Source organism: Lithobates pipiens, unplaced genomic scaffold (assembly GCF_037356315.1).
Source record: "Lithobates pipiens isolate NorthernLeopardFrog02 unplaced genomic scaffold, aLitPip1_a1.2 Scaffold_30, whole genome shotgun sequence".
Taxonomy (NCBI): domain Eukaryota; kingdom Metazoa; phylum Chordata; class Amphibia; order Anura; family Ranidae; genus Lithobates; species Lithobates pipiens.
Genome location: NW_027507791.1, coordinates 181600134 through 181626148, shown reverse-complemented (window position 1 = coordinate 181626148; position 26015 = coordinate 181600134).

Genomic DNA, 26015 nt, shown 5'->3' with positions numbered 1-26015 from the left:
GCTTTGTAACGCCCCAGCCACTTTCCAGCATCTGATTAATGATGTTTTCCGGGACTTTCTGGACATTTTCGTCATTGTATACTTAGACGACATTCTGATTTTCTCCGGGTCTCTGGAACAGCATCGTGGGCACGTCGGCAGAGTGCTGCTTCGGCTCCGGCAACACGGACTATACGCTAAGGCCGAAAAATGCAAATTTGAGCAGCAGAATATCCAATTTCTTGGCCTTGAAATTACCCCAGCAGGTATCAAAATGGACCCGCAAAAGGTTTCCGCTGTTCTTGAATGGCCAGCTCCCACCGATAAAAAGGGGATCCAGCGCTTTGTGGGCTTCGCCAATTTTTATAGAAAGTTTATTAAGGGGTTTTCGGCCATTATCTCTCCCATCACCCAGCTCCCTAAGCAAAACATACGTTTCCATTGGGGTCCTGAAGCACAGGCTGCCTTCGAGAAACTCAAGAACTTGTTCACCTCTGCCCCTATTCTCAGCCATCCGGATCCATCAAGACCCTATATCCTGGAGGTAGATGCTTCTGAGGTAGCAGTAGGGGCGGTGGTTTCCCAGCGTCAAGGTAAAGATGACCTGATGCACCCCGTAGGGTTCTTTTCTCGAAAACTCTCCCCGGCAGAGAGGAACTATGATGTGGGGGACCGAGAGTTACTTGCCATCAAGTCTGCTTTGGAGGAGTGGAGATATTTACTGGAGGGGGCGGTACACCCCGTACTCATCTACACGGATCACAAGAACCTTGAGTACCTCCGTACCGCTAAACGTTTGAAACCTCGGCAGGCCCGCTGGGCCCTCTTCTTCTCTCGGTTCTGCTTTCACATTACCTATCGTCCTGGTTCAAGAAATGTGAAGCCGGATGTGCTTTCTCGCATGTTTGATAGCTCCAAGGACATCGCACCTCCAGATACCATCCTCCCTGCTAACACCTTTTTGCTCGTCCAGCCAGACCTATTGTCCCAGTTAAGAAGAGCTTCCCTCATATCCTCCTGTCCCCCAGGAATTTCATTGGTATCCAGAGAGGGGCTGCTTTGGAAGGACAATTTAATCTTCGTTCCTGAAGACGTCCGAATAAGGATCCTGGGTCTCCTTCATGATCATCCCCTCGCAGGGCACTTTGGTGTCTGCAAAACATTAGAGCTTGTACAGCGCACCTTCTGGTGGCCGGGCATGAGGGAATTCTGCAAGCAATATGTGAATTCTTGCCCCGTGTGTAGTCGGAGTAAGGTTCCCAGAAACCGGGCCTGGGGTCTGCTTAAACCACTCCCCGCACCTGATCGACCCTGGCGGATGATTACTATGGATTTTATTGTAGAACTCCCTCCTTCTGAAAACTGTACAGCCATCTTTGTGGTTTGTGACCGCTTGTCTAAAATGGCCCATTTCCTACCCTTGAAGGGAACCCCCTCCGCATCTGAGACGGCTCACATCTTTATTAGGGAGATAGTCAGGCTTCACGGGGTACCCACCAATATCGTATCCGATAGGGGGGTCCAGTTCACCTCTCGTTTTTGGAGAGCCCTATGTGAGGCCTTGAAAATAGAATTGGCCTTGTCCTCCGCCTACCACCCTCAGACCAATGGGCAAACGGAACGTACCAACCAAACCCTCGAGCAGTACATTAGATGCTTTTCATCCTTTGTTCAGGACGATTGGGTTTCCCTTTTACCCCTGGCGGAATTCGCCTATAACAATGCCAGCCATGCTACCACTTGGCAATCCCCGTTTTTTGCTAACTATGGTTTTAACCTGTCCTTTCTTCCTGATATCCTTTCAGAATCCCATGTTCCAGTGGTACAGGACACAATGTCTTTTTCTCCAGCGTAAAAACCGGACCATACAGGAGGCCATAGCTAAGGCTCAGGCAGACAGTAAGAAGAACTTCGATCAAGGAAGAAGAGGAGAATTGATTCTTCAAGTCGGGGATCAGGTATGGCTTTCTACTTCTAACTTGAAATTAGCTTGTCCCTCTAAGAAGTCGGCACCCAAATTTTTGGGGCCATTTCCAGTTAAGAGGAGGATTGGGGGGGCGTGGCCTGGCACGCGAGAGCGATGGAAGCCTGAGACGGAGCTCCGGTATAGAACAACGGCCCTCGCAGCTCACCGGGATGAACCGAAGCACCATGGGCAGGCTCTCTAAAGGGGGAACCCAGCACAATCACCCCCGGACACTGGGAACGTCTAAAAACAAAGCGATCCCTGACATTTTCCTGTCCCAGGGACAGGGAAGGAGAGGCCCAGCGGAAGCCAATATGGCGCAGGCAAACACGAGGGAGGAAGAGGACTTTGGCACGGAGTCACTGGCGAATTCCGAGGAGCTGGTAAGACACTCTTTACCACCCCACCACCCTCTCGCACACGCAGCAATGATGGAGATTGCTGCAGACATTAAATCATCCTTCTCCACGGCTATCACTGACCTCAAAGCAGACATCATAATGCTGACTGAGCAAATGGCGACAGGGGAGAGAGCAGGCAGACAGAGGGATAGAGCTCTTCAAAGGCTAGATGAAGTCTCACACCAGCATTCCCTTCATCTAATAAACGTTAACAGACATTTAGAGGACCTGGACAACAGGGGACGGAGATCGAACATTAGAGTCAGAGGAATACCTGAGACGATCACCCCTGATCAAATCAGACCAGTACTCTGCTCAGTATTCAATAAGCTACTAGAAAGGCCTCAAGAATCCCCCATTGAATTTGATAGAGCATACAGGGCACTCAGACCTAGAGCCCCTGATCCTGCTCCACCTCGTGACATTATTTGCTGTCTCACAAGTTTTACACTGAAAGAAGAAATCCTTCAAAAAGAGAGACAAAATGACCAGATATTTTTCAACGACACTTCAATCCAGCTATTCCAAGACCTCTCTCCTATCACCCTCAGAAATAGAAAAGCCCTCAAACCACTCCTTGACGTACTCAGAGAAAAAGGAATACAGTATAGGTGGAAATTTCCCTTCGCCATACAGGTCTCCTATAATGGGAAGATACACCTGCTGCGCACACCAGATGAACTACCCGCATTTTGTAATTTTCTACAAATCGAGCAAATTGAGCTACCAGATTGGTACCAAGAATTTAAACTCCCTCCCCCGGTCACTGCTCTAGCCTCCCCATTACACATCTCACCAAGTAAATCACCATTTGTCAAAGGTTTAGGTGGAAAGAAACAGAAGCTCTACGACAATTTCAATCTCTCCACTCCACCGCATAAATCCAGCAAAATTAGAGACAGCCGTTGAAGCCATTCTACTATCCACTGGTCCGAAGACCTGACTTTATCACTTTCTTAACAATATTCTGTTATTAAGCGCTCTCCAAAACCATAAGGTAACACCGACAACCTGTCTTAAATCCTTTTCTACAACATGACTTTTTGAGTTTTGACCACTAGATGGCAGCATTCCGCAACAGAAGAGCTCTTAAAATTACTCATACCTGCTACACTGACTCTCACGAGCAGGTGAAATAATATTCTTTCTATTTTTACAAGATACGCTCAGGTACCACACCGGGGACCCTCTACAACACCCCGATGACCATCACCACACAACCAGAGCACTGCTACCCAAATAGTTGATACCACCGTCCTCCCCGCTGAAGACTTACCTGACTAAACGATGAACCACAGAGGCACACCACGGAACCGGCTATGTCCTATAGAGAGCTCACAAGGTAAAACCATTCATTTGATCATCCCTTTCTTTTCTGCACTTGCACCGGGGAGCAACAAAACCACCTGACAGGGATCACCAGTTTCCCCATGACCAAACCACAGGATAAGACTACCTGGGTCCCTTCTTTTCAGAACCTCAACACATGCAACTTCAGATACCCTAACTACCTTTACTCTACTTATCAGAGATACTTAAGGGCTAAGCGTTCACCCCAAATAGCCTCGGATGTACTTTTTAAAGGCCCGGCTTCGGACGTCCGATTCTGCCTGAAAGGCTAAACGAATTGACAGCTTGAGAACAGTACTTTCTACCCCTATAGGAACACTAGAACCCTACAAACTTTCACCTACACGCTGTCAGAAGGGTATTTTACTACTTTTTGCTGGAAGGGAAACTATTCCAGCTTAACTTGTTACTATGATCTTCTGCATACACCTCTGCTTAATTTACATGTTATCCTCTTGTCTTCAGGATCAGTGGATATGCCCAAAGTTCTGAGCATTTCGTCCACTTGGACTTTATAATACACTGATTTTTCTTTTCTTCTTAGAGAGCCGTTGCTCTCCCGGTTTTTCATGACGTTCAATTGTTCTTTTTTACTTATTGTTGTTATTTACTTATTGATTTTCTATAAGTAATTGCTTTCAGTGTGTCCACGCCACGTTCCCACAGAGAAACGTTTTCCTTTTTCTATACATGCTTACGGATTATATCCTTTCATAACTATCTCTTTATAAATATACTGACGTAAAGACGATTAATACAACGCTTACGTCACTTACGTCAACACTTTCCTCTTTCTGTCTGGACCCTCTTTTCTTTCTTTCCTTTCTCGCTCAACCCCCTCCTTTTCCCTCCTCTAACCCTTGCTCTTCCACACCCCTATCCCCCACCTTTTTTCTTCCCCCCTCTATTCTCTCATCTCCCAGTTCATAATTATGGCATACCTAGAACTAGGTAAACTGCCCACCATAATATCACACAATGTAAATGGTTTAAACATCCCTACAAAAAGACATAAACTTTTACATGAACTCAAAAAGAGCAACCCACAGATTGTATTCTTGCAAGAAACGCATTTTAAAAGTACACAAGTTCCCAAGTTAACAAATAACCTCTTTACACAAGCATACCATGCAACAAACCCACAAGCCAAAACAAAAGGAGTCTCTATACTTATAAACAAGAACTCTAAATTGGATATCCAACACCAACTAATAGACCCAGAAGGCAGGTACTTACTCTTAAAGGGGACAATAAGCGGCAGGCCGATTACTCTGGCAAACGTTTATTTTCCCAACTCCTCTCATGTAACATTCTGTAAACTAATAGTGGACGAACTCAAAGGGTTTGCAGAAGGTTGTATCCTCCTGGGAGGAGATTTCAACATTCCCTTAGAACCGCACCTAGACACCTCTACAGGCAAATCTAGTATAGCCTACTCCACCTTAAAAAAAATTAAAGGCCTTTTGAAATCCCTTACCCTCATTGACACCTGGAGATCACTGCATCCCTCAGAAAAAGATTTTACATTTTTCTCCTCTGTCCACAACAGATATACCAGAATAGATCACCTTTTCATCACACAAAGAGACATTCAAAACTTAATTAATGCTGGAATTGGCTCGATTGGCCTTTCAGACCATGCCCCTGTAGCAATTAAACTTAACCTCTACAATAGTCGCCCCTCCTCCTTTAACTGGAGGCTAAACCCTTCACTTCTGGCGGACCCAACCGTTCAGGCCCAGATCCTCAAAGCGTTAAAGGACTACTTCTCTGAGAATAACACTCACGAAACCTCTCCAATGACAGTGTGGGAAGCACACAAAAGTGTCATAAGAGGAGAACTGATCAGATGGGGAGCCAGAAAGAAGAAGGAGAAAGAAAAACACATACTTGACCTAGTCCAAAAAATCAACAGACTTGAATTAACACATAAAAGATCCCTAGCCCTTTCAAGCCTAGCAGAACTTACATCAGTTAGGAAAGAACTCCAAGACTTACTTGATAACAAAACTAAACGAAACTTATTCTTTCAAAAATCTTTGTATTACAAACACGGAGACAAGGGAGGGAGAATCCTAGCAAGAGCACTTAAGGACACCTTGAACTCAAACAACATCTACAGGATTCGTACCAGAAATGGCTCTATCACTCATGACACACGAAAAATAGCAGACACATTCCATAATTACTATTCAGCTTTATATAACATCCCGACACAAACAAGAAAACAACCAGGCCTCACTACTAGAGATCAAGCAATCTCCTCATACTTAACTAACTGTGCAATGCCCTCTCTACCTGTAGCAGACGCTGACGCCCTAGAATCACCGATCACCACAGCGGAAGTCTCCAAAACTATCCATGACCTGACAAACAGGAAGAGCCCTGGCCCAGATGGTCTGACAGCCCAATATTATAAAACCTTTGACCACACTCTATCAGAGCACCTGGCCACAGCATTTAATTCCATTATATCAGGTAGCAGTCCTTCCGGTGAATTCTTGGCAGCACACATAACTATCATACCCAAACCCAACAAGGACCCCTCAGAATGCACAAACTATAGACCCATTTCACTCCTCAACCTGGACCTTAAAATTTTAACTAAAATTATCGCCAATAGACTGAGACCACTACTAGGCAATTTAATAGGACCTGAACAAGTGGGATTTATGCCTAATCGCGAGGCAAAAGATAACACTACCAAATCCATTAATCTGATTCACAGGATGAGGCAGGAAAGAGTCGGGGGGCCTTCTCCTGTCAACCGACGCGGAGAAGGCCTTCGACCGAGTCGCCTGGGACTTCATGTTCAGGGTGTGCGAATATGTGGGATTCGGACAAAACCTAATGAAATGGATCCACGCTATCTATGTGAATCCCAGTGCCAACATCAAAGTGAATGGCTCTCTTTCCAATAAAGTCTTAATCAAAAATGGCACGAGACAGGGGTGTCCACTCTCACCCTTGCTCTTCATCCTGTCAATCGAACCACTAATCAGAACAATAAACAAGCAGGAAGCGATCCATGGAGTTAGGATCCAAGACAGAGAGTTCAAAATCGCAGCATACGCAGACGACCTGCTCTTCTACATCACACAACCACACATATCAATACCCAATCTATTGAAAACATTCCAAGACTTTAACCACCTATCCAATTTTAAAATAAATCAAAAAAAATGTGAGGCCCTGGGTTTGAATCTAGACACAAAAAAAGAAAAACTGACCAAGTCCAACTGCCCGTTTAAATGGGAACCAAACTCCCTGACGTACCTAGGGATTCATCTCTCCCAAGATCCACACTCATTATACTCGCTCAACTTTCACCCTCTCCTGACAAAAATAGAAACGGACCTAAAAAAATGGACAAAAGGGAAATTCTCATGGTTTGGTAGGGCTGCGATCCTAAAAATGGCAGTGCTACCGAGACTTCTATATTTATTCCATACCCTCCCAATAGAGTTACCCGAGTCTTTCTTTGCACGACTCTCTCGCATACAAAGGAATTTTCTCTGGGCAAACAAAAAATCACGCATCAAACTCACATACCTACATAAATTAAAACAAGAAGGAAGGATTGGACTACCGGATTTCAGGAAATATTACCAGACCGCACAATTATCTAGAATTATTGACTGCCACTGTCATGCCAATCACAAAGACTGGGTTAACCTGGAAAAAGCCCACTCCACCTTAGACATACCACACCTCCCCTGGTCAAACTATCTAAACCTCCCTCTCTCAATTAAACAACACCCTACTATTAATAACACACTCAAAATTTTCAAGAAGGTAGCAGTTCCCCTAGGATTATCCACAAGCCCAGGCCCCCTCTCGACCTTAGCTAACAATCCAGATTTTATACCCGGACTTAATGACCCCAAGATGTACACTACCTTTCCCTCTGACCCCCTACTAATAATAAACTGCATTCAAAATAATAAGCTGAAATCTAGACAGGAATTAAATAAAGATCTCCCAACCCTTCCCCTATCAGAATGGTCACATCTGCAAATTCATGACTTCATATCCAATAACAAGCACAAAGACTTGATCTTTAGACCCATGACCACATTTGAACACATTTGTCTAAAGAGAATCCCAACCAGGAAAACAACATCTATTCTATACAAATGGCTCCTGACCCAAAATAAAAGTGAAAGGGATACATATAAACTCAAATGGGAAAGGGACCTTAATACTCAGATCTCCACCAAACAATGGGAAAAAGCAAACATTTTCATCCACAAATGTGCACTCAGCACACGAATGCAGGAAATCTCATATAAAGTTCGCACGCAGTGGTATATTACACCACTCACCAAACACAATTGGTCTCACTAGCATTCCAGGGTCTGTTGGAGATGTGAGTCAGAAACTGGCTCTTTCTTGCACATTTGGTGGAACTGCACACGACTGAGACCCTTCTGGAATCAAGTCCGACACTGGACCAACCATATTTCAGGTTCACACGCAACTCTTGATGCAGCCTGGTGTTTATTGCATATAAACAACCTTTCATACAGAACATATAAAAAAATCACTGATCAGACATTTCCTCAATGCAGCTAAACACTTGATCCCACTACATTGGAACTCACGCTCCCTACCCTCAGTTGGAGACTGGCTTCGTAAGATTCACCATATCTACGATATGGAAGAAATCATTGCTATCAAACAGGGCTCTATCACTCAATTCATGCAAATTTGGGAACCCTGGCGAAATTTTTCCAAAACAGAGATATACCGTATTCTCACAACATGATATATAAACTCAACCAGTCCATTTTTCCTTTCTGGAATACCTTTGAAAAAGTTTATCTAAGACTAATAGCACTTGTTTATCATTATTGCACTCATTCTGAATCCTAATCCCGGTAACCTAACCTTTTTCTTACTCAGAGTAATACATTGCAATTGTATGATTATTCCCATTCTATCTCATACTTCTATCATAGTTATTATAACCTCTTTACTATGTGATTTCATTCGTAAGATATCAATCTTGAGATTACAAGATCAAGGTCAATGTCCATAATTGTCATATTGTTTTACCTTTATGTGATACATTTTATTTTCTGTATCTACTATATTCTTTCTAATAAATTTTATTGTAAAAAAAAAAGAAAAAAAAAAAAAAAGAGGAGGATTAACGAAGTGTCATATGAACTGTCCTTACCTGATTCCATGAAAATACACCCAGTCTTCCATGTAACTTTGCTTAAACCTGCTGTACCTGATCCCTTCCCCGGTAGAGGAACAAGACCACCTGACCCTGTGCTGATTGATGGCAATGAGGAATATGAAGTAGAGGCCATTTTGGACTTCAGAAGACGACAGGGACAAGGTCAGTTTTTGATTAAATGGAAGGGCTATGGCCCGGAGAATAATTCATGGGAACCTGCTGTTAACCTGCATGCTGATAGATTAATTCAGGCCTTTTTTTCTGCACACCCGGAAAAAAGAGTCGCTAGGGGCACCCGGAGGTTGCCCCTGGTGGGGTGGCAATGTCAGGAATCCGTCCGTCCCGTGCGATCGGGTCTCCGTTCGCGCACGCGCGTTCGTGCCGCGGGTCATCGTGGGCACGCGCGTCGCCAGATGCGCGTGGGTGCACGCCGTTCGTATGTGCGCGCGGCACACGCACGCACGTGTGCGCGCTAGCGCGATTGGCGCCAGTGGCCCTTTTTAAAGGTACAGCTGCAGATGTTCTGTGCTGTTCGGCTGCAGCTAGTACCTGAAGCAACCCGTTATTCTGCCTGAATCCTTCCTGATACCTGACCCGGCTTCCGTTTGACTCTGCTGTCTTCTCCTGCTCGGCTTGTTTGACCCTTCTTGGACTGATACCTGTTGCCGTACCCCTGCTTTTTGTCTGATTCTTCTGCTGGCTCCTGCTTGCTGCTGATTCTGCTGCTCTCCTGCTCAGAGATCCTTCCGGGCCTGCTTCTGCCTCTCCAGATCCGTGCACTACCCGGTCTGATACCACAGCCTGTCTGCCAACCATCATCGGCTGCCTTCTGCTGTTGAGAGCTCCTGCATCTGAAGATCTTCACCTTTACCAGCTTCTGCTGCTGCATCTGGCCAGACGCTCCTACCCCGCTGTGCTCCTGTCCCTCTGTTCCCACTTCAGAGAGACTTGAACCAGAGTCGTAAGAGAGGTCTCCTTCCACCAAGTCAGACTCACCATCCGAAAACCTAACACTGCTGCTGCTGATGCTGAGTACCAGCCTCCACCTCCATGCTGACACAATCATCCTCCTCCTCCTCCTCATCCTCATCCTCTTCCTGTATGATGGGTGGCACAGCAGGAACACTGTCTGGATAAAGGGGGCCTTGAGAGGCAAGGAAGTCCTTCTCTTCCTTCCTCTGTTCTGTCTCAAGTGCCCTGTCCATTATTCCACGCAGTGTATGCTCCAAGAGGTGGACAAGAGGTACAGTGTCACTGATGCATGCACTGTCACTGCTCACCATCCTTGTGGCCTCCTTAAACGGTGACAGGACAGTGCATGCATCCCTGATCATGCCCCACTGGCGTGGTGAGAAAAAAACGAGCTTCCCTGACCCTGTCCTGGTGCCGTAGTCGCACAGGTACTCATTGATGGCCCTCTGCTGCGTGTGCAGCCGCTGCAGCATGGCCAACGTTGAGTTCCACCTGGTGGGCATGTCACATATAAGGTGGTTCTTGGGCAGGTTCAACTCCTTTTGGAGCTCAGCCAGCCGAGCACAGGCTTTAAATGATCGGCGGAAATGCACACAGACTTTCCTGGCCTGCTTCAGGACATCCTGTAAGCCCGGGTACCTGCCCAAGAACCGCTGCACCACCAGGTTAAGGACGTGAGCCACACAGGGCACATGGGTCAGTTGTCCCTGTCGGAGGGCGGAGAGGAGGTTGGTGCCATTGTCGCAAACCACCATTCCTGGCTTAAGCGTCAACCACCTCTCGGCCTGCCCCTGCAGAGCTGACAAAACATCCACCCCAGTGTGGCTCCTGTCCCCCAAACAAACCAGCGCAAGCACGGCATGGCATCGTTTTGCCTGCGTACTTGCGTAGCCCCTGGAACGCCTACGGAGCACCGCTGGTTCTGAGGACAGAGCACTGGAAGAGGCCATGGAGGAAGAAGAAGATGAGGAGGGGGTGGAGGAGAGAGGTGTGTCACAACCAATAGTAGCATTTTGGAGGCGTGGTGGCGGAACAACCTCCAACACTACTGCACCTTGTCCTGCATCCTTCCCAGCTGCCAGAAGAGTGACCCAATGGGCCGTGAAAGACAGATAACGTCCCTGTCCATGTCTGCTGGACCATGAGTCAGCGGTAATATGCACCTTACCGCTGACCGCCCTGTCCAGCAAGGCAAGGACATTGCCTTCCACATGCCGGTAGAGAGCCGGAATCGCCTTCTGTGAGAAAAAGTGGCGTTTGGGGACCTGCCACTGAGGAACCGCACATTGTACAAACTCACGGAAGGGGGCCGAGTCTACCAACTGAAAAGGCAGCAGTTGAAGTGCTAGCAATTTAGCCAAGCTAGCATTCAACCGCTGGGCATGTGGATGGCTGGGAGTGAACTTCTTTTGCCGGTCCAGCAGCTGGGGCAGGGACATTTGCCTGCTATAATCGGACGTGGGTGTACTGCTAGCAGAGTGCCCGGAAGCACTTGGCTGTGACACACCTAATTCTACACCTTCATTCCTCTCAGAGCAGGTTTCAGAGAGGACTGAAGGTCTAGTGGGGTTGGAGATCCCAGCTGATGAGGAGCAAGGAGAGGTCCGCTTTGTTCTTTGGTGTGGGTCTTTGAGGTACGCTTGCCAACGAGCTGCATGGCAGGTCAACATATGTCTGGTCAAGCATGTGGTGCCCAAGCGGCTGATGTTTTGGCCACGCGAGATACGCTTGAGACATATGTTGCAAATAGCAGCGGTGCGATCTGATGCACTCGTCTCAAAAAAGGCCCACACCAAAGAACTTTTAGAATAACGTGCAGAGGCAGCGCCCTGCACAGGCGGAGCTCTGTGGTGTGATTCAGTCAGTGTGCTGCCCCTAAGCTGGCCCCCTGGGGGGCATTCTGGCTCGTTGGACATGTGCTTCCTCCTCCTCCTCTCTCCTACCAGGCACCCACGTGGAGTCAGTGCATCATCCCCTCCCTCTTCATCGCTGGAGCAAACCTGGCAGTATGCTGCAGCTTTTGGAACATGACTGCCAGATTGCTGTCCTTCTTGAACATCCCCTCTCTCTGCATTCACGCTACTGCCTTCCTCTAGCTGAGTATCATCATCAGAGCCTACAAAACAGTGGGCATCCTCCTGGAGCATGTACTCAACACTGTGCTCAAAGAGTTCAGGAGACTCCTCAGGAGGACGTGGTGGACGTTGTTGGCATGTTGCGGCTCAACATGTCCAGCTGCCGAAAAAAAGGACAAGCGTGTCCCATGGCCACGTGCTGATGATGATGATGCACCACGTTCACGATCAGCACTGTTGTCTCTAGACACAGAGCCTGCTTGCCCTCTTTTATCGGCTCGTGCCTGTCTGCCTCTCCTTGCTGGCCTTCCAGACATGGTAATGGCCTGAAGGGAGTTGGGAAAACCAGCAATTGGGTAGTGTATATTGTGCTGGAGGCACACACAACTTCCACTAACTCCTGCAGATGGCTCAAATAGAGAAGAGCTATGTAGGTGGATATAGCGGTGTATACTGGGTTCAGAGCACGCAGAAAGCACGCACAATCTCCTACCGCTGACTGCAAGCTCTATTTAAAACGAGCAAGATATTTAGCTATATAGGTGGATATAGCGGTGTATACTGGGTTCAGAGCACGCAGACAGCACGCACAATCTCCTACCGCTGACTGCAAGCTCTATTTAAAACGAGCAAGATAGTTAGCTATATAGGTGGATATAGCGGTGTATACTGGGTTCAGAGCACGCACAATCTCCTACCGCTGACTGTAAGCTCTATTTAAAACGAGCAAGATAGTTAGCTATATAGGTGGATATTTTTTTTATTTGTAAACTGCTACCAATACATCAACTTATAACATAAATTTGACTCAGACTTTGAGAAAAGGTGACAAATAAAATAAGCTCTTACTTGAGCAACAAATTAGACAGGGCTATATAGGCCCAAACAGGCCAACAAAGACCATCTTAACTTACCCGCAAAGCGGGAAGTACAGTCACCTAAACTATTGACAACTTAAAACTACACTCTATATCTACATATACCACACAGTTATTTACATTATATTATGATAAAGGCAGGAACGTAGCGAAACTCTCAACGCTTACCATATTTTTAAAAGAAGGTTACCAAAAAGCTAAACAGGGAGTGATAGGATAGAAAGACCCACCACCAAGGAAAAGGAAGGGGGGGGTCATCAAGGCGGCCGGAAAGAGAACCCCCTCCACAACTTGGCACACCTCTCTCTCCCCATTCTTTCCCCCTCAAGATACCTCACCTTTTCCAATTCCCGAAGGATATCACCCACCACCTCATGCATGGGCAGGTACTTACCCCTAGTGGAAATCAAACACCGAGCGTGCCAGGTGTAATAGAGACAGACTACATTAACTAGGTAAAGTGACGACAAATCAAAACCCCTTCGGGCTCCAAAGTTGCCGTACACCCTCTCAGAGTAGGTAAGGGCCTGGAGACGGGGATAGCCGATGGCATCTCCCACCTCCCCCAGAACCTCTGAGTTGAAAGGGCACTCGACCAAAAAGTGGTCCATAGTCTCCAGCGCCCCTCCACACTCAGAGCGAGGACAGCCTCTGTCCTCTAGGTTCCGGTACTTCAAGTTCGATCTCACATAGAGGCGTCCGTGGAACGCCCTCCATGCGAGATCCCAGAACTTGGCAGGAATTCTCTTGGAATTCAGGAGGGCTAGCCCCTCCTTGAGAACCCTGTCCGGACAGTCCCTTAAGGCTAGAGGCTTCAGGACATCCGTGGCCATGACCCTCTGGTGCAGCTCACGCAGCCCCAGGGAGCCCACCTCCAAGGCCGTCAGCCTCCAACGCCTCAGTACCTTTAGGGCGGTTGGAACATAGGCAGGGAGGTATCCATGGGACCTCCGAAGGTCTCCAGGACGACCTCCCTCCTCCCACCCACTCAGGAAAGCCAGAAACCAATCCTTACACGAACGTTCCCACAGAGAGGGTTCGTCCACAAAGATGGATTGTAGGTTGAACTTTATAAACACCACGGTGAAAAAGACCGTGGGGTTCACCATGTCCAACCCACCCTGCTCTCTCCGTCGGTACGTGACTTCTCTTCTCACCAGGTTCAGTCTGTTTCCCCACAGGAGCAGGAAGAACAGACCGCAGACCCGTGCATAGAGAGACTTTGGCAAAAGACAAGCGTAGCTGACATAGAGAAACTCGGGAAGCAGATAGGTTTTAACCAAGCTCACCCTTTCCCTCAACGTCAGCTTCCAGCCTTTCCAGGCGTTAACTTTCTGGGTGGCACTTACCAGCCTGCGCTCCCAGTTTTGCTTGGGATAATCACCCGGGCCGAAATAAATGCCAAGAATTCGAACTTCTGGCCGGGGCGTGGGAAAAACGTCCGGGAGGGTGAACTGCTCACCCTCCCTACCCAGCCAGAGAGCTTCGCTCTTATCCCAGTTGACCAACGAACCGGACGCCTCGGAGTAGCCCCCAATCTGTGTTTCCACAAACTGGGCCTCCTCTCGGCTAGCCACCACCACCGAGACGTCGTCCGCGTAGGCCACTACCCTCACCGCCTTATCTGGGCCACTGCCGGGCTCTGTCAGGACCCCCCTCAAACACTCGCAGTCTAGCCTCCTTACGAAAGGGTCGACCGCAAAGACGTAGAGAAGGGGACTCAACGGACAACCCTGCCTAACACCAGAGTCCACCGGGAAGGTAGGACCCACCCAACCATTGACCAGAGGGAAGCTCTCAGCCCCCCTGTACAAGATCTTAAGCCAATCAATGAATTGATCAGGCAGGCCGTATCTTTCCAGAAGAAGCCAGAGGTACTCGTGGTTCACCCGATCAAAAGCTTTCGCCTGATCTAGTGCCAGCAGGTACCGCCCTTCACCCGTCGCCCTGCACCTTTCCACAGCCTCCTGGACGTTAAGGACAGCACTAAAGGTGCTGCGGCCGGGAACTGTGCAGTGCTGGGAGACTGACAGTAGCTTGTCTGCGACAGCAGACATACGCACAAACAATACTTTTGCCAGAATCTTTCTATCTGTAGAGAGAAGGGCAATGGGACGCCAATTCTCTACCACAGACGGATCCTTCCCTTTGGACAGAAGGATCAAGGCTGACCTTCTCATCGAAGGAGGGAGCAGGCCGGATGCCAAACACTCGTTAAAAACCTCCTTCAGACGAGGAGCCAAGAGGCTCTTAAAGGTTTTGTAGAATTCTGCCGTGAACCCATCGGGCCCCGGCGACTTCTTTGGTGACAAAGAGTCTATGGCCTGTTCTATCTCAGCCACAGAGATCTCTTCTGCCAAAGAGTCCCGAGAGTCAGACCCCACTTCAAGCGGAGTCTCGTCAAGGAACTGTTTGGCCTTTCTCAGATCCAACGGCTTCTTCCGAAGGATGTCTGAAAAATGGGCTCTGACGATCCCCAAGATGCCTGGTTTGGACCTCACCAGGGAACCCGAGGGATCTTTCAGTCCGTGTATGACCTTCCCACTCACCGCGTCCCCGCAGCTTTTGTAGGGATCCGGGTTGGTAAACTTCCCGTAATCCCTCTCCAGCTTCAGGGACGGCGAGACGGTCATACTGACACTCCTTCATCTGACGCTTCAGATCTGAGATCTGGTCCTGAGGGCCACCATCGGAAACCAAGCGATCCAGTCGCCTGCGCAACCTTTGGTAGGCCTGGTACCGGGATGCTGCCCGGCGGCCTGAGACTTCCCGGAAGAAGCCCTCCGACCTCTTCTTCACTACTTCCCACCATTCCTGGCGGGAGCAGCCGCTCTCAAGGAGCGAGGCTTGTTCCTTAAAGAAGTCTTCATAGGCCGACCTAATTTCAGGGTCCTCAAGTAGCGACCCATTTAGTCGCCACAGACCCCTACCTTTCTGAGGGGTGTCCACCACATTCAGAGTGACCGATATCATACAGTGGTCAGAGAACTCGACCGCATGCAGCACAGGAGCCGCAAAGGACGAGTCCCCCTTCAAAAAAAACCTGTCTATTCTACTCTTACTGCTACCTCTGGAGTATGTGAAACCAGTGAGGTTGGGGAAGTGGCGAACGTGCACATCCACCAACCCAGCTTCCCTCACTATTCTATTCAAAAAGATACTATCATATCCCAGAGGGCCTGAGATGCCTGCCCGGTCCTTTGACCTGGTGACCATGTTAAAGTCACCACCAAAGACCACCTGCTGGGATGTAAACAGGTATGGTTTCAGCAGCGTGAGAAGGTCCTTCCTCCCCCTCTGGGACTGAGGACCATAGAAATTTATGAGGCGGAGGAATTCCCCCCTCACGACTGCATCCACAATCAAACATCTACCCATTTCTAATTCGATCACTCGTCGACAAGCCACCGAACCAGTCTTAAAAAGGACCGCAACTCCACTGCAGGGCTCAGCCGCAAGAGACCAGAGGGAGGGCCCATGTCTCCACTCCCTCTTTGCTAGATGCATCTCTGCCACAGATGCCAGCCAGGTCTCTTGCAAAAACAAAATGTCGGCTTCAACCCGGCCGAGAAAATCAAAGGCTGCAAACCTAGCCGCCGCAGAACGCACACTTGCGACATTAATGGTCGCAAGGCGTATTGGAGAGGGCGCCGTCATCCTTAGTGAAAAAAGTCTACGTTCCTCTCTTTAAACTTACAACATTAATCCACCTCGGAGTCCGAGGAGAGGACCCCAAACCGGTTCCAGAGGGCAAGCGAGGGATCCCCCCCGCCCCCGAACTGGTTTCAGGCTGAGGACCCCCGCCGCCCTCCTTCCCCGGGCTCCTTCTCTTCTTTTTCTTTGTTTTCTTTTTTTCCCACTCAATATGTGGGGGCTCCCTCCCACTCTCTCCGTCCGATCTACCACTTGATAGGTCCTTGGGCCGTTTATTTGCCCCTTTCCCAGGACCAGTAGTGTCCATAGGGGTCTCTGAAGGATTTTCTGCTGCCAGGTAAGCTTGGCATTTGGCACCCACCCCAGAAGAATCTGGGGGGGGCATGGGGTTAACAGCCAGGCCTAGGCTTGGGGGGGTTGTATCCAAGGACACAGGGGATGGGGGATGGGAAAGGGGGGGGGGGAAGCTTAGTACGAGGGGGGGGGGATGGGCCGGGGGGGGGGGCAGGGGAGGGAGGAGGGGAGGAGCCGGGAGCACGGGGAGCTGGGGGAGGATGGGAAGGGGGGGGAGGGGGGGGGGTCTAAAGCTTTTTAATGGATGATTTATTGGCTTTTACCGGCTTATCAGCCGGTCTACCTGTCACTACTCCATCCCTCCTTGACCCAGGCTGGGCCGGGGGGTCTACTGGGCAACCACCTATTGGGTCTTCAACCACCCTACCCACCCCCTGCTCACGCCTGGGGGGCCTAACCCTTTGAGGGAGGGGGGGATCCTCCCTCTGTGGCTCTGGGGGATTGGGGGCTCCACTTTGTCTAGGGTCACCATCACCCCCTGGGCCTGGGGCAGCCCCGCCCGCCTGATGCCCCCGGAAAGCCTTGGGGCAACGGCTGAAGGGGTGCCCCATTTCCCCGCAGAGGTTGCAGACTATCAGCCTGCAACCATCAGATGAATGGCCGAAGCAATTACATCTCACGCACCAAGGCATTGTGCAGTCTGCACTGAGGTGTGCAGGACTGCCGCACTTGAAACACCTACGGGGCTGGCCGGGGTAGAAGACCAGGATCCGGTCTCGCCCGATAAACGCGCTACCAGGAACGTGCGCCACGGTGTTGCCCTGGCGCTTGAGCCGGATCCTGACCTGCCACGCACCCGTCCAGACCCCGCGCTCGTCAAGGCTCTTCCTCAGCCCTGACTGGAGCTGTCCGTACCGCGCCAGCCAGGTGGCGATGTCCTCAGGCGGGAGAGACTCGTTCCTGACCAGCACAGTGATGTTTTTAATTTCCTCCTGCCTCGAGAGAGGCACTACCCGGAAACTTTTCCATGGTTCAGACCTCCCGACAATCTCGTAGAGGGTCAGGAAAAGCTCCATGGAGACCACGGAGACAAAGCTAATATCGAACTCTTTCGAGTTCGCAGGATGTATCACTGCGAACAGGTCCGAAACCTTAAACCGAAGCTCCAACAGGTAATCAATCACTTGACCCCTGCTGGGACAAGCGGTCGCTCCCTCCCACCTGAGCTGCACCACGTTGCGTCTGCGCCTTTCGGGACCCCCTGTACCCCTGGACCAGGCATTCGCCCCTTGGAACTGCTCCTCGGGGGGGGCCCTGAAGTTCTGGGCACCAAACTGGCCGTACAGGGGCCTTAGGGGCACAGACGCACCTGCCACCTGGGCAAACGAACGCCCAGTTTTCAGGGCACTCAGGAGGTTAGCCTCGGCTTGCGTGCCCAAGATGGTATTGGGGCCTGCGGGGGAAGGGTCAGGCTCCCCGTGAACCAGGCCGGAAGGCCCAGGCTGAGCTGATGCCGTTTTCCCACCCTCTGGCCCACCTGTGACCCCTACTTTCCTCCTCACCCTTACCATGGGGGGCGGGGCACTAGCCACCTCTACTGCAGGACCCTGGGGGGAGGCGACTTCCATCACCTCCTCCCGTTGGGATCCCTCTAGCTCCCTTATAAATTTCAGCGCGGAGCATTCCGCTCCCAACTCTCCCATAGGGGATTCACCCCAGCTCCCCTGCCTGGCCGGGAGATCCACACCAGGGGATTCCCCCTGCCCCTCCGAGATAGTACCCAGTGGGTCTCCCAAATCCTCGTCCATTCCTTCCGCCTCGACCGAGAGGCCGTGGGCAGTATCATGTGGTGACTCCACAGTCTTTTCAGACATTTCCTGCACTTCCGGGGACGCATTGTCAGTCACTTCCGGTTCGCGGGAGCCACTTCCGGTCGCGGCAGTCACTTCCGGTCCGCGGGAGCCACTTCCGGTCGCGGCAGTCACTTCCGGTCCGCGGGAGCCACTTCCGGTCGCGGCCCCCTGCGCCGGAAATGACGCGGATTTTCCCGCGACATGTCCCGCCATGGTGTCCGCAGCAGAAGAAGATCTCCTTTCCACATATGTCTTCACAGACGCCACAGACACCATTGGCGCCACAGACTCCAACCCCTTACCACGTGCGGCCGCGGCGGGGGCCGCCATTATGGCCGGCAACCCTCGCACCGCATGGGGGACCGACGGATCACCCTGGATCACTGGGGGGACCTGTGCTGCACCATCAGCCGCGGACTTGCTGACAACAGGTTGTACCGGCCCTTCCAGATGGCTCCGGGTGAGGACTACTACCAGTTTTTTCCCTTGGCACTCCACACTTCCCGCTCTTCCCTCTCCCCTGGAGCCTCCCAACACTTCACCGGGTACCCTACCCGGGTCAACCCTTGCCCCAATCACAGACTGGGCAGGCGGACTTACATGGACCCGGGGACCCTCCGTGCTTACTGCTCCAAGGGGGGCACCGTCCTCACTGATGTCTGTACCGGGATGCTGGCTTCTCTCTTCCTCCACACTTGCCAAAGGGTCTTCCACAGCCGGCTCGGGTAAGCTCTTCCGTGTTCCCCTCCTTCCTGCATGGGAGCCCTCCTGGCTCATTCTCAGGAGTTCCCGTTTTATTTCAAGCAGGAATCCTCTCTCTCCTACTCCTTTCTCACAGAGACCGCCCAGGAGCTGCCAGAGGTCTCTGCATTCAGATTTAAGCTCTTCTATGGTATCTCTGTACTCTGCTCTCTTCCTGCTTCCTGAACGGTCTCTGGAGTTCCTGAGAGCTGTCAGCCTTTCCATCTTCTTGCCGTATACCTCTACTGCCTTCTGGATCAGGGTTTTCACCCTGACCCTGCGCCTCTGCAGCTTCAAGCCGTCTTCACCCGGCTGTGCCCGGGTCCAGTCGCTTAACTCCACTTGGGTGGATAAAAACAATCGTTCCTCCCTGGACAGGCCTTCCTTTCCACCAGGGGGATGAGCTGTAGCCCCAGGCCGGGAAGAGGGCCCCGAGCCTGGGCTGGCCGACGCCATAAGGCTGGATGTCCAAGACAGCTACGGTTCTCCACAGAGCTCTACCACACACGTCTGCTCTCCTCGGAAGCCTCTCCTGTGTGCTGGGTTCAGAGCACGCAGAATCTCCTACCGCTGACTGCAAGCTCTATTTAAAACTAGCAAGATAGTTAGCTATATAGGTGGATATTTTTTTAATCCAAAACTGCTACCGAAATATACAATACTTTACATAAGAAAACCAAACATTAGTTTACATCCACTTGAACATAATACAAACTTACAAAAATACTAGGCTATACAAGGAAATAAAATTTTACATATCCTCATCACTATACTCTTCTCCCGAAGAGAAGAGTATAAGCGCAGCATCCCCTTTGTTACTAGACCCTGACTGGGGCCTTGATTCCACCTCAAGGGGTGGGGCCTTTTTTTTCTTCTTCTTCCCACTCTTCTTTTTAACTGTTACCCAGTTAACCTCCCCCTCTTCATCAGACTGTTCCTTGGGGCGCTTTTGGGCACCCTTCATCGAAACCTCCATCTCCTCCTCCCCTGTCTGTGTCACGATCTGGAGTCAGGCTCAGAGACCAATAGCTATAGCAGCAGAGCAGATATTCACACAGGTCACCCTGGCTGATGGCACGGGTTCACCTGAGGTGCGGGGTCTAAGCACTAACCGGTATTCACCAGAGCTCCCAAAGGTGGAGATGGGCTTGGCTGCGTGTTAGTGCCAGGTCGCGGTCCTCAGGATAGCCCCACCAGGAGGTGAGCAAGCCGGGGGTCTGGTAGCAGGTAGAGATCAAGCAGGAGCGTAGTTGAGAAACAAGCCAAAAGTCGGTAACCAATAGTTGCAGATTGGGATTCAGCAGAAGCGTAGTCCAGGAGCAAGCCAAATGTCGGTAACGAAAGGTAGCAAGGATACGGTCGGCAGCAGGAGAGATAGGAGCAAGATATTGGCTGGTAAAGGCACAATATTCTGGCAACCAGGAAGTGCAGAGACATGGCTTATATAGGAAGTTCATGGGAGGAGCAAAGGGTTCAAGGTTCAAGGCAAACAAGATTCAAGACATGATCACTAAAGGAACTGTCCAAGGAGCTGTCCAAGGAGCTGTCCAGCATTCCAGGTGGCATAGCAAGCAGAGCCACCGCCAGACACACCAGAGGTCCCAGGTTCAAGCCCAGGTCCTAACAGTACTCCCCTCCTCCCAGGACGTCCCCTGGACGTCTTAGGGCCAGGTTTCTGAGGAAACCTCTGGTGGAATTCCCTTGTTAATCTAGGGGCATGAACATTCTCCTCAGGCTCCCAAGAATTTTCTTCTGGCCCATATCCTTCCCATTGAACCAAATATTGCAATTTGTTCCTAGAGATCCTGGAGTCAAGAATTTTTCCCACCACAAATTCTTCTTCACCCTGTACCTCGACAGGTGGGGGAGGAGGATGAATTCTTCCAGAAAAAGTATTTTCATGAAATGGTTTGAGTAGTGATATATGAAACACAGGGTGAATCTTCATATTGTCAGGAAGTTTTAGGCGAAAAGTGACCGGGTTGATTTGAGCAGAAATCTCAAAAGGTCCCATAAACTTTTGACCCAACTTAGCACATGGAACTTGAACTTTTAAATTTTTGGTAGATAACCAAACTTTCTCACCTACTTGAAAAGTGGGAATTGACCTACGATGTCTGTCAGCAGCCCTCTTGTAATATTCCTGCGCCTCCTTCAATGTATCAGTCAATTTCTCCTGGATCTCATGTAATGAAGTTAGTCTGTTGGTAACAGCAGGAATTGAAGTTGAGATGGGGAGATCAGGAATAAAAACTGGATGATACCCCGTGTTTAAGAAAAATGGGCTTTGGGATGTGGAACTATGTTTAGAGTTATTATAAGCAAACTCTGCCGTAGGAAGGTAGTCCACCCAGTCATCCTGAAGATAACTCACGAAGCATCGAAGGTATTGCTCCAGAGTTTGATTGGTCCTCTCGGTCTGACCATTAGACTGCGGATGAAAAGCCGAGGACAGATTAACTGTTACACCCAAAGCTGAGCAAAAACTTCTCCAAAATTTTGAGGTAAACTGTACCCCTCTGTCAGACACCACATCATCAGGAATTCCATGAAGTTTAAAAACTTCTCTAACCATTACCTCAGCAGTATGTTCGGCGGAGGGTACCCCTTTAACTGGAATAAAATGAGCCATCTTAGTGAGACGGTCAACGACTACCAGAATGGTGGTCATCCCTTTTGAAAGAGGAAGGTCAACCACAAAGTCCATAGAAATTGACCCCCATGGTCTTGATGGAACAGGTAGTGGTAGAAGTAACCCCAGAGGAGAAGATCGAGGTGTCTTATTGCGAGCACAGGTTAGACATGAAGCCACATAACTCTTAACATCTTTCTTGTACCCAGGCCACCAAAAGGAACGTGATAAGAGTTCTTCTGTTTTAGAAACCCCAAAATGACCAGCAAGCTTAGAGTCATGTACCAACCTGAGGGCTTCTACCCGAACTGATTCAGGTACATAGAGGCAATGCGCTTGAGTCCAAAAACCATTGTTGTACTTGAGGTTAATGTCCTTAGGAGGATTATTAAGAAGTGGGTCATTCTCATACCCCTCCTTGAGAAGATTAACAAATGTCTTTGAACTCATGGCCCCTAGAAAGTTCTTTTGAGGCAGGATTGTACATTCAGAGGTGCTTTCCTGGAGAGGCCCAGACAACATCCGTGATAGGGCATCAGCCTTACCATTCCTTGACCCAGGGCGGTATGAAATAACAAAATTAAACCTGGAAAAGAAAAGGGTCCAACGTGCTTGTCTAGATGACAACCTTTTAGCAGACCTAATAAATTCTAAATTTTTATGATCGGTGAGAACGGTTACAGGGTGCTTAGCTCCTTCCAGCAGATGCCTCCACTCAGAAAATGCTTCCTTACTTGCCAGCAGCTCCTTGTTTCCAATGTCATAATTCATCTCGGCTGAAGACATTAGTCGAGAGAAATAAGCACAAGGATGAAGCTGCATTTTTTCTCCCATTCGCTGAGAAAGGATAGCTCCTACAGCAGAATTAGAAGCATCAACTTCTACGATGAAAGGTAGTTCTGGATCTGGATGTACCAGGATTGGTGCAGAAGTGAAGAGAGTTTTCAGTTTACTAAAGGCAGCCTGTGCCTCAGGAGACCACAAAAAGGGCACCCCTTTCTTTGTCAACTGTGTGATTGGAGCAATTACCCTAGAGAAATTCCTTATAAATCTTCTGTAAAAGTTGGCAAAACCAACAAATCGCTGTATCTCTTTAACATTCTTAGGGGCGGGCCAATCCACCACAGCTTTGATCTTATCGGGATCCATGCTTACCCCTTCAGAAGAGATTATGTATCCCAAGAACTGAATCTGAGTTTGTTCAAACTCGCATTTCTCTAATTTTATGTAAAGTTGATTTCGCCTTAATCTCTCGAAAACAATACAGACATGCTTGCGGTGTTCTTCCAAGGTATCAGAGAAAATGAGAATGTCATCCAAATATGCTATTACAAACTGATCAAGCAAATCTCGAAAGACATCATTAATAAAATGTTGAAAAGTTGCAGGAGCATTGCAAAGCCCAAAGGGCATGACCAAAGACTCAAAATGTCCATATCTGGTTCTGAAAGCAGTTTTCCATTCATCACTGGAACGAATGCGGACAAGGTTGTATGCCCCCTGTAAATCTAATTTGGTAAAGAGCTTGGCAGAGCGGAGTCTCTCAAGCATTTCTGGAATCAGTGGGAGTGGATAGCGATTCTTAATTGTGATCTTATTTAAATCTCTGTAGTCGATACACGGACGCAGGGTGGAGTCCTTTTTCGTCACGAAGAATAAGGCTGCGCCAGCAGGAGAGGTTGAGTGTCTGATAAAACCCTTCTCAAGATTCTCATTAATCCACTCCCTGAGCACTTTCAGTTCAGGTTCTGATAAAGAATAAAGGCGACCAAATGGTATTTCTGCCCCTGGAAGCAATTCAATGGGACAATCATAAGAGCGATGAGGAGGCAGCTGATCTGCGTTCTTTTTATCACAAACGTCCCGAAACTCAAGATATTGTGGAGGTAGCTTGTCATATGACTGGATAGTTGCCAAAACTGCTTGTAAATCTTGGGTTGGTGGAGGGCTTATTTGATAAGATTCTTTGCAATGTTTCTTGCAATGGTCAGATGTAAAGCTTAAAGAACGTGTCTCCCAGTTGATGGAGGGATTATGGATAGAGAACCAAGGAATGCCCAGGATAATAGGGAACTTGGGTGATGTAATCAGCTCAAAGCTGATAGTCTCCTGATGGTCAGTTTCAATTAGGAGTTTAAGTGGGATTGTCTCGTGGGTAACAGGGCCTGAAGTCAAAGGTGAGCCATCCACAGTTTCCATATCAATTGGGGCAAGTTTATTTCTTATTTGAATGTTATTACTTTGGGCAAATTCGATGTCGATGAAGTTTCCCCCAGCCCCTGAGTCCAGCATAGCAGAGCAAGGTATTTCATTGCTTTCAACAATAAGCTTTATAGGGATGACAAAATGAGTTGATAAAGAATTAACTTTATTTGCTTCCTGAATCAAAGGAGAGATGGACTGAGAAATTGAGTTTATTTGTTCAGATACTGTAACATCCATTGCTGCAATTGTTCTTTTAAATTTATTGGGACAATTAACTGCGTAATGTCCAGAGTCTCCACAATAAAGACATAAGTTTTCTGAACGTCGTCTTTCTTTCTCCTGAGTAGTAATAGATCTTTTAATAACATCCACCTGCATAGGTTCAGGAGTGTCAGAATCAGGAAAAACTCTTGGAACCTTAGGAGGATACTGAGTAGTAGAAAAACACATGCCACCATTACTGCCTAGGATTCCCAGTCTCTCCTTTCTCCTTTCAGTAAGTCTCTGATCAATTTGAATACATAATTTAATAAAAGCTTCAAGGTCATCAGGACTTTCTACTCTGGCAAGCTCATCTTTTACTTGTTCCGAGAGTCCTTGACGGAACTGACTCTTCTGTGCTGCTGGATTCCAATTGGTATCTGAGATCCAACGTCGGAATTCAGTTGTGTACTCTGCAACAGAGCGTCTTCCCTGACGTAAATTGTGCAATTTTGCCTCAGCAGTAGCACAGCGGTTAGGATCATCGAAAACTTGGTTCATCGCAGTCACAAAAGAATCAAAATTATCCAGGATGACATCATCTTTCTCCACATAAGGGGAGGCCCAGGCTAAGGCTTCCTCAGTCAGGAGGTTGATAATAAACAGCACCTTTTTCCTGTCAAAAGTGAATGCAGCAGGTTGCATCTGAAAGTATATACGACATTGATTAAGGAATCCTCTATAATGGCGGCGGTCTCCGCTAAACTTGAGTGGTAGGGGCATTCGTGCATTAATTTCTATGGCAGCAGTATCTCGGGCATGAAAATCCCGCAATTGTTTGTGTAGATCAAGGATTTCCTCTTGTAGACCTTTCATTTCAATTTGTAACTCAGAAAATTTTTCCTGGTAGTCAACACCAAATGCCTGTAACTCAGCGATTTGAACCCTGAGAGGAGCCACGGCAGCTGCTACAACGGCCTCCATGTTTTTGGCCAGAATATTCTGTCACGATCTGGAGTCAGGCTCAGAGACCAATAGCTATAGCAGCAGAGCAGATATTCACACAGGTCACCCTGGCTGATGGCACGGGTTCACCTGAGGTGCGGGGTCTAAGCACTAACCGGTATTCACCAGAGCTCCCAAAGGTGGAGATGGGCTTGGCTGCGTGTTAGTGCCAGGTCGCGGTCCTCAGGATAGCCCCACCAGGAGGTGAGCAAGCCGGGGGTCTGGTAGCAGATATAGCAGGTAGAGATCAAGCAGGAGCGTAGTTGAGAAACAAGCCAAAAGTCGGTAACCAATAGTTGCAGATTGGGATTCAGCAGAAGCGTAGTCCAGGAGCAAGCCAAATGTCGGTAACGAAAGGTAGCAAGGATACGGTCGGCAGCAGGAGAGATAGGAGCAAGATATTGGCTGGTAAAGGCACAATATTCTGGCAACCAGAAAGTGCAGAGACATGGCTTATATAGGAAGTTCATGGGAGGAGCAAAGGGTTCAAGGTTCAAGGCAAACAAGATTCAAGACATGATCACTAAAGGAACTGTCCAAGGAGCTGTCCAAGGAGCTGTCCAAGGAGCTGTCCAAGGAGCTGTCCAGCATTCCAGGTGGCTCAGCAAGCAGAGCCACCGC